Below are 9744 nucleotides of genomic sequence, written 5' to 3' on the forward strand. Positions count from 1 at the left end.
AGTTTTCCCACACCAAAGTTAATTTTTATGCATGCTTTGAAAATATAGAGGGAATGGGCAGAAAGGTAACTATCCATAAATTTAAAAAAAAACAATTCATTTGCACAGCTGGAGTGTTTTTTGTAAATAAATGTATTTGTATAACACAATAATGTATTATACAGACCTATCAGCAGAGTACTTTGAAAAACTAAATAAAAGGGCTGCATGCTTATATTTTTGTATTTCATCACTCTAACTGTTTCTTCCCAATCATAAAAAAAGGATAACTGAAGCTGGTACCAAGTTTAAACATATTCTCACATCGTCAAGGCTGTTGGTATTAGTAACCCTCTACAATGCATCCATATGACATTAGTGCTTTCTGTAAGATTCCAGTTGTGAGTTCTCCATGAATGATTTTATAATGAATTCCCCATGACTTCATTGCAAGCATGGTATTTTAATCTCTAGTATGCCCTCTGTATGGAGAGTCTGTGAAATAACCAGTTTTATCTTTCTGCTGATCAACATTTACATATGAAAATTAAGTCTGCATTTAAGGTACGCGATCTTATTTACCTGAGGGAATATTGTCACTTTTTATTTGACCTCCAGTAGAAGTGAAGTAAAAAAAAAAATAAAACTTCTTTATTACTGATTTTTCTTCGAGTTCTCCATTTTAAAAATGAGCAATTATTGTTGGCCTAGAGGGGACTATGGTAATTGAACATTATACTATTTCTAGGCTTTCGTTTCAGGGAAATCAGGAGAGAAGGAAGAAAAATATGAATTACCTAGAAGAGCAGTTTCAAAGTATTTATCAAGGGTGTTTATTCTTCACCAAGAATCCTTAGCTTCAATAATACCATGCCAGAGGAAAATATTCTTAAGTATTTTGAAAAAATTACCATTTCCAAACCTTTTCTTCTAGGATGGTCCTAAAACCACAGTCATTATTATTCCCAAGCCTCTTTAGCTAGAATTTCTTTTCCTAGCTCAGTGTTCTAGGATTGTACAGATAGAAAGGTTTATATTATGATTCCACCCATTTAAAATAATCACCATTATCTGCTCTGAATAAAACTTGTGCAATGTTTATAAAGGATGTCTTTGTTTGGATATGAATGGTTCTTTTATCACAGTCTTCTTCATAATCTCTTCAGTAACTCCAATATGATATGGAATGTATGCTAACTGGGAGTATATTAATTCTTAGGGAGAATCAAACTAAGAATTCTTTCCAGAGCATTAAAAAAAAGCAAACAAAGCAAAATTCACTCAGTCCATTCATGGATCACACTTCTAGAGCTAGAAATGCTAGAAGTCTAGATCAACCCAATCATTTTACAGATGTGGAAAAGGAACCTTCGAAAAATTGACTGAGGTCATACAAGATCAGATGCAGAACTGGATCTTAGGGTCTTTAAACTCCAGAAATCTCTGAATTACTTTCCTATGGTGTCTTCCTTGACAGCTACATTTAACAAAGAAAATAGTAAGCTCACCAATAGGAATAACTAAGACGGTCTTTTGAAGTACATGATTATATGAGTAGATCTAAAGATTATGACATTATTTCTACTTCTCTGAAAAATTCCTTACATTTGTGTAACATGAAACATATATATTGTCTCACTTAATTCCCATCATACCCTAAGACCCCAGACAGATATTACCTTGGGGGAAGAAGGAAGAAATGAATGATTGGAGACTTCCTTTACCAATAGCCAATGATCAACTACTTTGTAAGTTGAGTTTGACAGAACTGACTGGGGTGCTGAGAGATTAACTGGCCTGCTTGAGAATGACTGTTGGAGGTAGGCTTTCCTGATCCCAAGGCCTAGCTCTCTACCCACTAGGCTATTCAGTCCTCCCTCTCAGCACCTTTTAATAGTGGAGGAACCCAAGGTCACCTAGAATTAGGTCTTCCTCAAATACAATAGAGATAGAGATAACTATTCCAAAAGAGTACAGATGATGACATTCTTTCAATACTCATAAATCTCTATACTCTATTGTCCAAGGACAGAGACAGTCCCAACAACATAATTCAATGATAACCAAAATAGAATATGGCTATGATGGGAGCTGTGGGCATTGGCTACATTCTCTCCTCTACAACTTTAAGTATTAAAATGTTACACTTGAGATAAAAAGTCTTGGAAATTAATCACAGTGATTCAAAATCATCCCTAGAAGTAACTGGGGGAAAAGGAGCAGCTCCTGAACATCTCCCAACAAATGAACAGAGAAGAACCTAAGGACCAGAAGACTGTGCTCTATACATTGTACTTAGTTAAAAGTACTATATGGAATGAAAGAAGTGAGGTGATGTTCAAAGGGGGACCTTTTCACTCAGAATTCCATGTTAGAAGACCCCCCAAAAAAAGGCTAGCCAAAAAATGGACCAGACAAAAGTGAATAAAAGAGGGAAGAAAACAATCATTAGCAACTGCTCTCAAGACAGAGAACAGGAAACATTCATGGGGGGGGGCATGAAAAGGGGGAAGGGAATCTTATAATCAGCTGATGTTCAACTCTCAATGATCCCATTTGAGGGGGTTTTTTGGCACAGATACTGGAGTAATTTGCTATTATTTCTCCAGCTCTTTTTTGCAGATGAGGAAACTGAGGCAAATAGGGATGAATAACATAGCAAGAGTATGCCCAGAGTAATACAGCAAGTATCTGAGACTGGATTTAGACTCAGGTCTTCCTGATATAGGGCCAAGGGCTCTATATCCACTGTACTACCCAGGTGCCCTGGTGGAAATGAGGGCACAACCTCAAAACAAGATTTACAATGTATTCAAGGAGACCAATTTTAAAACACTTTCTTAACTGGTATTTTGCTCAAATAAAGGTTTCCATAAAATACACACCAAGTAGATACAAAAATCACCTTAGAAAAGTATCCACAGCTGGGGTACCAAGAAAGAAGATAGTGCTTGATCTAAATATTAATGGAATCAGGGATTCCTAAAGGCAGAGATGAGGGGCGGGGGAGTGCTTTCTAGGTACAGGGAAACGAACATTATGAGAAAAGGAAATGGAAAATGATTTGTGATGCTCTATGACAGCTATGTGAAATGGAAAGAAATAATATATAATAAAGCAGGATAACCAGTTTGTGAAAAACTTGAAATGTCAAACAAAAGAATTTGTGTTTGATCCTAAGGGTGAGTAACAGAATAATTATAATGGTGGAGACATAGAGCTATTTAAATTTTTGAAGTCCTTTATCTAATTTGAACCCATTTTAAAAAAAAATATCAATGAAGAGACAGAATATATCATAGCAGTGAGAGGGACAAACAGCCTTCTGTACCCAGTAATAATAACAGTGGGACTGTCTGGGTAAGAGTGATCTGTCATAGAAAGACCATAGAAAAGACCTCAGGAGGCATCTGATGGGATCCTCTTTTTTTACATGGAACTAGCTCCTTGGAGATGAGCACTTGCTTTGATCTCCTGCTAAAATGCAAGCACAACCATCCCCAAGGTGATTTACCCAAGATCTCACAAGAAGGAAGGGGAAATGATAATTCTGTTATCCAGTGGTCAGTAAAAACACTACGGAGTCATTCTGATCACATGTGTATTCCATAGGAGTGGGGGTGGAGGGGTCCAATAGAAGGGCAAGGAGGGCTTGCACTGGTTTCTCTCACTAGGAATGCTTAGCTTCAGAGGACTGCACACTGAAAGCAAAACAGGTAATTCAGGAACTAAAGAGTGGAGAAGGAACTGGGACAAACTGATGTAAACTACAGATGAATACAATAGACTACACTCAAGTAACCCACTGGAGCTAGCACGCATCCCACAATCTGGATTAGGACAGAGTCCCAAGAGGATTGCATCATCCATAATAGAACATACACATACACATGTAATTTGAAAAAGTAAGCATAGAAAAATTCTGACAAATCAAGATATTGTTTCATCTCTGTTATCTAGGTTTAAAATGAACAGTTTTCAGAGTCTTTAAATTCTGAACTGACTAAAGCTAGTAAGTTTGCAAGGTCATCCCATGTCTATGGCTAAATTAGAGATACTAGACTGATGTAAATGTAAATTTGTTTCAATGAAAACAAATATGACCCTATTGCCAGTCAAACAGAAGACCAAAAAAAAAAGGGTGAATAAAATTGATTATGTCCTATACACACAATCACAGATGGCTCTGTAATTGCAAGCCTATATATATAATATTAGAATGATATTTACAACTATTGTTGCTTTACATATATCTCATTTTATCTTCACAGTCCTGGGAGTTAAGGGCTATTTAATGGTCCTCTTTTTGTAGAAGAGGTAAGGGGCAGCTAGGTGGTGAAGTGGATAAAGCACCAACCTTGGAGTCAGGAGTACCTGGGTTCAAATCCAGTCTCAGACACTTAATAATTACCTAGCTGTGTGGCCTTGGGCAAGCCACTTAACCCCATTTGCCTTGCAAAAACCTTAAAAAAAAGAGGTAACTGAAGTAGGTAAATGGTTAAATGACTTGCTCAGGTTCACACAGGTAGCACAGGTATCTAAGGTTGGATTTGAACTTGGGTCTGATTCTAGATGCCACACTATTCATGGTCTGCTGCTTATCAAGTCACCTGACTTGCCTTTGAAAACTTAGTCATATAACTGGTGCAAAAAACAACTCATAATGCAACTGAAAAGGTTTCTAACTTTGACAGAGAGCTCATTTCTTGGAAGGCTATCCCTTTGAACAGTTTGACAATGTCCCCACAAGTGATGAAATTTCATGATACCAACCTTAGTGGGTACAAGTGTGCCAACCCCCCTATCTACAAAACTGGTTCCCCTCTTCTTGAATGTGGCAATACCATGGGTTCCCATGAAGTAAAACCTTTAGTCACTCTCTATCATCCTGGAGTTTGTGTTTTGGGTTTTTTGTCTATTAGTTTTATCTAATTCTTTGAGACCCCTTTTGCTTTTCTTGACAAAGACCCTGGAATGATTTGTCATGTCTATCTCCATCTCATTTTATAGATGAGGAAACTGAGGCAAATATGATTAAATGTCTTGCTCAGGGTTGCACAGTTAGTAAGTGTTTGAAGCCAAAATTGAACTTGGGACTTTCTGACTCCAGAGCTGGGATTCTATCCACTGTGCCACCTAGCTGCCTTCCTGGAGTTTTCTAAAGTACCACCACACCTGTGACTTCTGCAGGATTGGCCAGACATGTTCTGACCTTATCTTCTCCCTAAATACTTTAAGTGAAAAATCATTTCCAAGAAAGTTTACCTAAAGAAAACCAAATCTAGTCTACAGCTAATGTTTATAAAGTTTCCCTTCCCCACTAAAGAAGCAGATCAGATGCTCCCTTTCTGTTTCAACATGGAAATCAGAGCTTCTTAACCCTTTTTGTGCCACAGACTCCTTTGGCCAGAAGCCTGGGGAAACCCTCCTGAATATACTGTTTTTAAAGCCATAAAATAGAACACTGAAGATTGCCAAAACAAAGGTTAATAAAAGAAATAAAGGATATAAATAGTTTCCCATTCTAGTTTAGAGACCCCGTGAAACTCTACGAACTGTAGGCCTCAGATTAAAACTTTGCTATAAACTAAGGTGTTACGAAGACTGAAACATAGAGGGAAGATTTCAGGGAAAAGTTGATCCTGTAAGCAGACCTTATCACACAACTTGAAAATGCCTTGTTACATTAAAAATGTGATTTCTTTTTTCATACTGCTTGTCCCTGAGATTATATTAGAAGGGCAGCTAGGTGGCATAGTGGATAAAGCACTGGCCTTGGAGTCAGGACTACCTGGGTTCAAATCCGGTCTCAGACACTTAATAATTACCTAGCTGTGTGGCCTTGGGCAAGCCACTTAACCCCATTTGCCTTACAAAAAACCTAAAAAAAAAGTCAAAGATCCTTGCAGAAAATTTTGACTTGATATGGTCTTCATGGAATACTCTTGTTCTGTTGATAAAAATTTAAAGGATTTAGAATAGATCCTTAAAACAGTGAAGCATAAATTATTGACATAGCAAGAAGATACACATTCCCTTTTGTATTGCTTGAACATATTGAAAGCAAAGAAGATATCAGTGTGAGTGGCCAATTACTAAACATTTATCAAATAATGTACCAGCCTATCCTGGAGATACCAAAAAAAAAAAAGTAAATGAGTGTCCCTGCCCTGGGGAAGTGCCCCAAAAAGTCAACCACCATTGATAGCAATAGTGAGGAATTACCTTGATTTATGGACAGGGTACCAGACTAGACCTACGCAGAAACCTAAATACATATGCTGTCACTGTTACTTTTTAGCCATGTGACCATGGGTAAGTCATTTAATTTCTCTGAACTTGTCTCCTCATTTCTTAAAGGAGGAGGGTAGACTAGCTAACCCCCATAATAAACCTGATTGTGAGATGTATTTCTGAACCTTAAACTGAAAAGGACCTGCAGAATATCAGTTCCCTAGACACTGAAGATATATTCCAAAAAACAAATGTTTTTATTTTTTTTAATGTCTCATATTAGAAAGAGTTCTTCCCAAAATGCTTCCAAAAGTTCTACAGGGTGAATAGATTAACATTAATTGAAGGTGATCATCAATTCTACTGATTTGTCTTCCATTTTTCCCAATCTCAATCTGATTTTTACATTTTTAAACTTAGAATAATTTTCTAAGAAACAGTTTTATCACTGTCATCATTCTTATTGCTATGGGGCCTGGCCAATGGGAACTTTGTCCACATGAACATTGTCCTGGGTATCCTGTTAATGCAATCAATCTCCATTAAACTTGAGCCTGGGCTGGTATTGTTTCTTGTCTATTTTCTAAACTGGAGTGCATTCCAAAAGCTCCCGATGGTATTAACTATCATTATTGATAACAGTAGCTGCCCACATTGGTTGCAATGTACTTTCCTTAATCACTGAGATATCCTGAGGGTTTCCCAACAGTGGTTTTTTCCCTTCTATTTTGGAAGTGGTCATTCCCAGCCTCTTTACCTCATCTCTCTCTTACCTAATGTTAATAACTGAATGGGCTTTGCCTCAAACTGTGATCTGGGAAAGACCCAGCTTTAAAAGGCCAAGATCTCCTACTGCATCTATCTCAACACAATTGTGCAACTCATGCCCCCAACCATCTGGCCACAGATGACTCTGGAGAAGAAAATGAGACTGGTGATTTAGCACACCCCCTCACTCAAAATCCAATTCACATGCTTGTCATGACATCACCTCCCTGATGTCATGGTCTTCTTCAAGAAGGAAGGACAAACAACAACTTTTCTTTCTGCAAGCCTGGTAAGTATAGTGCAGTGTTATCTTCATTTTCCAGATAATGAAACAGACTGGAACATTAAGGATGTAAGAGTCAGACCAAGGTCTTTGCTAGGACATGAATTCAGACCTGACTACAGAGCAAGTGAACATTCAGCCTCACCACTACCAAAAGACTTGTTCAGAAGGTGCATTTAACATTTTCTACAAAAGGGAGCAGTGTTTTTCTAGAATGGGTCACCGTTCCAAGGAGGTGAGGATTTACCCAAGGGAGGGAATTTAAAAAGTCTGTTAAATGATTTAAGAAGGTTGGTTAAAACCCTGCTCTTATGGGGGCAAGGTTATAGAGAAGACAGTTTGTGGAGATGTGGTAGGTGTGCTGTGGGCCTGAGGGGGAGGGATGGTGAGGTGGAAGTGGGTGGTAGGGCTGAGCTAGAGATGAAGTTCTGATAGGGCGGTGGGAGGATGAGGGTGTAGGGAACTAGAAGCCCCCTTAAGTTGATGCAGCTGGCTTTTCCCTGATAGGGAAGGTAGGCTGAGAACCTGAGGCCAGACCCAGCTACTCTGTCCTCTCAGACCTGGGGAGGTAGGTCCCCTGCAAGATGAACTGGCTGCTGTGGAATGAATTATCGCTCCACCCATGACCATGTAAGTGGGGTAAGGGAGGAAGGGAGACAGCTGCTCTGCCCCTTTGCAGGTGGAGAGAGAGAGGTACCTTCAGGTCACATTTACTTCCTTAGGCATGGGGACCTTTTCTGTGCTTTAAAGTTTTCAAAAACTTCTCCAACTTCCCTTTGGACAGAGTCCAGGGTTCAAACAGAACATGGGGTGATGTGTGAGGATACCCCAGACCTTGGTGTTCTCAGCCACCAAGGCTTAGTGTGAGAGCACCTTCTAAAGAGACAGGTGAGGGGGCAGAGAGGCAGGTATTCCTGAGAGCTTCTGTATCCCCCAGCCCCATGGGCTGCCCAGACTTTCCTAGAGAAGTAAGGCCAGCTTGTTCCAAGAAGGACTGAATGACCCCTTTCCATATTCAGAGTCCTGAGAGTAAAGCCTTACTTCCTCCTCATGTTCAATCAATCAATGTTGATTAAACGCCCTGCTAAGCACAGGAACTGTACTCAGCAAGGCTGAAAGTATTGGCCTGAGAGGCAGAGAAGTTAGTTTTCTAGTCCTCTTTTGACCCCAACTCTACAGAATGAAAGGGGGGGGGGTCCCTTTTAGTCTGTAAATTTACAGGATTTGGGCTCCATTTGGTTTGAATTCCTCTCAGTTTCCATTTCAGTAAGTTGAATGAGGTGCTACATTGGGCAAATTCATTTTCTTTCCCTGGAACCCACTCTGTAAACAAGTACATTTTTATAAATATATTTTGGTAATTATTTCAATAGAATGGGCTCCCTTAGTAATCTCATAATTTATGTATTTAAAAAACTTTTCTGAGCTGCCTTTCCATAAATTTCCCGAGTTGACAAAAGATCATGAAACAAAAAAGTTCAAGAACCCTTGCATTAGATGATGATGATAATAACTAATATTTATTAAGCATTGACTATGAGCCAAGCCCCAGTGATTCACAATTATTCTGTCATTTGATCCTCACAGCAACTCAGGGAGGTAGGGACTATTATTATCTCCATTTTACAGTTGAGAAAACTAAAGCAAGCCTAAGTGACCTGCCCAAGTCATAAAACTAGTAAGACTGGCTTTGAACTTGGGTCTTCTTGACTCCGTTGAGTTATCTACCTGGCCTCATCTCTATTAAAAAGTAGACTTTTGGGGGGGGTATTTTAGGGAGAAATTCAAATTCTCCCACCCTTTCCTATTGATTTGCTCTGAGTTTCTACCCCACCCCCATTCTCTCATAATCAGTCTTCTTAGATATCAGATGTGAAAAGAAACAACTGACAGGAGAATACCAAATGGTCTGCTTGGGGAAGACAGAAGCCTGGTCTCTTGGTGTTCCAGGGTGCATCTCCCTTCTCTCCCCCCAACCCATTCTGCCTTCTGCTCTACTCTTAGCTCACCGCACCACCCCCTCCCACCTCCTCCAATTAAAGGGGTTTCTCTTTCCCAAAGAATATTTGTAAAATTCAACTCAGGTGCAAAATTATCATTCCCTGTGGGAAGGCAATCCCCCATAATTCCTCTGGAAAGATGAATTTAGACATCTTAAATATTACTTTAGTTAGTAATATCAGTAAAATTGGAGGCAAAGGGAATCTATACTTTTAGAAACAGCAGTTTTGAGAAGCAGCCATGAGTCTCTTTAGAGATTTCCCGCCCCCTTGCCCTAAAAAACTACCATCGGTTGAGCAAAAGGATTTTAGGAGTTTTTTAGGTACAGTGTAGTTAATACAGGTCTATACCCAATGCAGAACACAAATTGAGCAGTGAAACTGCAAATCTCTTAAAATTTCTGTCCAATAAAGGGAGGAAGGTGAGCGTGGGGGTGTAGTCACTCTTAATGAAGAGGCTTAACTATTGACAACTTATTT

The sequence above is a fragment of the Macrotis lagotis genome, chromosome 7 (genome assembly GCF_037893015.1).
Source record: "Macrotis lagotis isolate mMagLag1 chromosome 7, bilby.v1.9.chrom.fasta, whole genome shotgun sequence".
NCBI classification, from domain to species: Eukaryota; Metazoa; Chordata; class Mammalia; order Peramelemorphia; family Peramelidae; genus Macrotis; species Macrotis lagotis.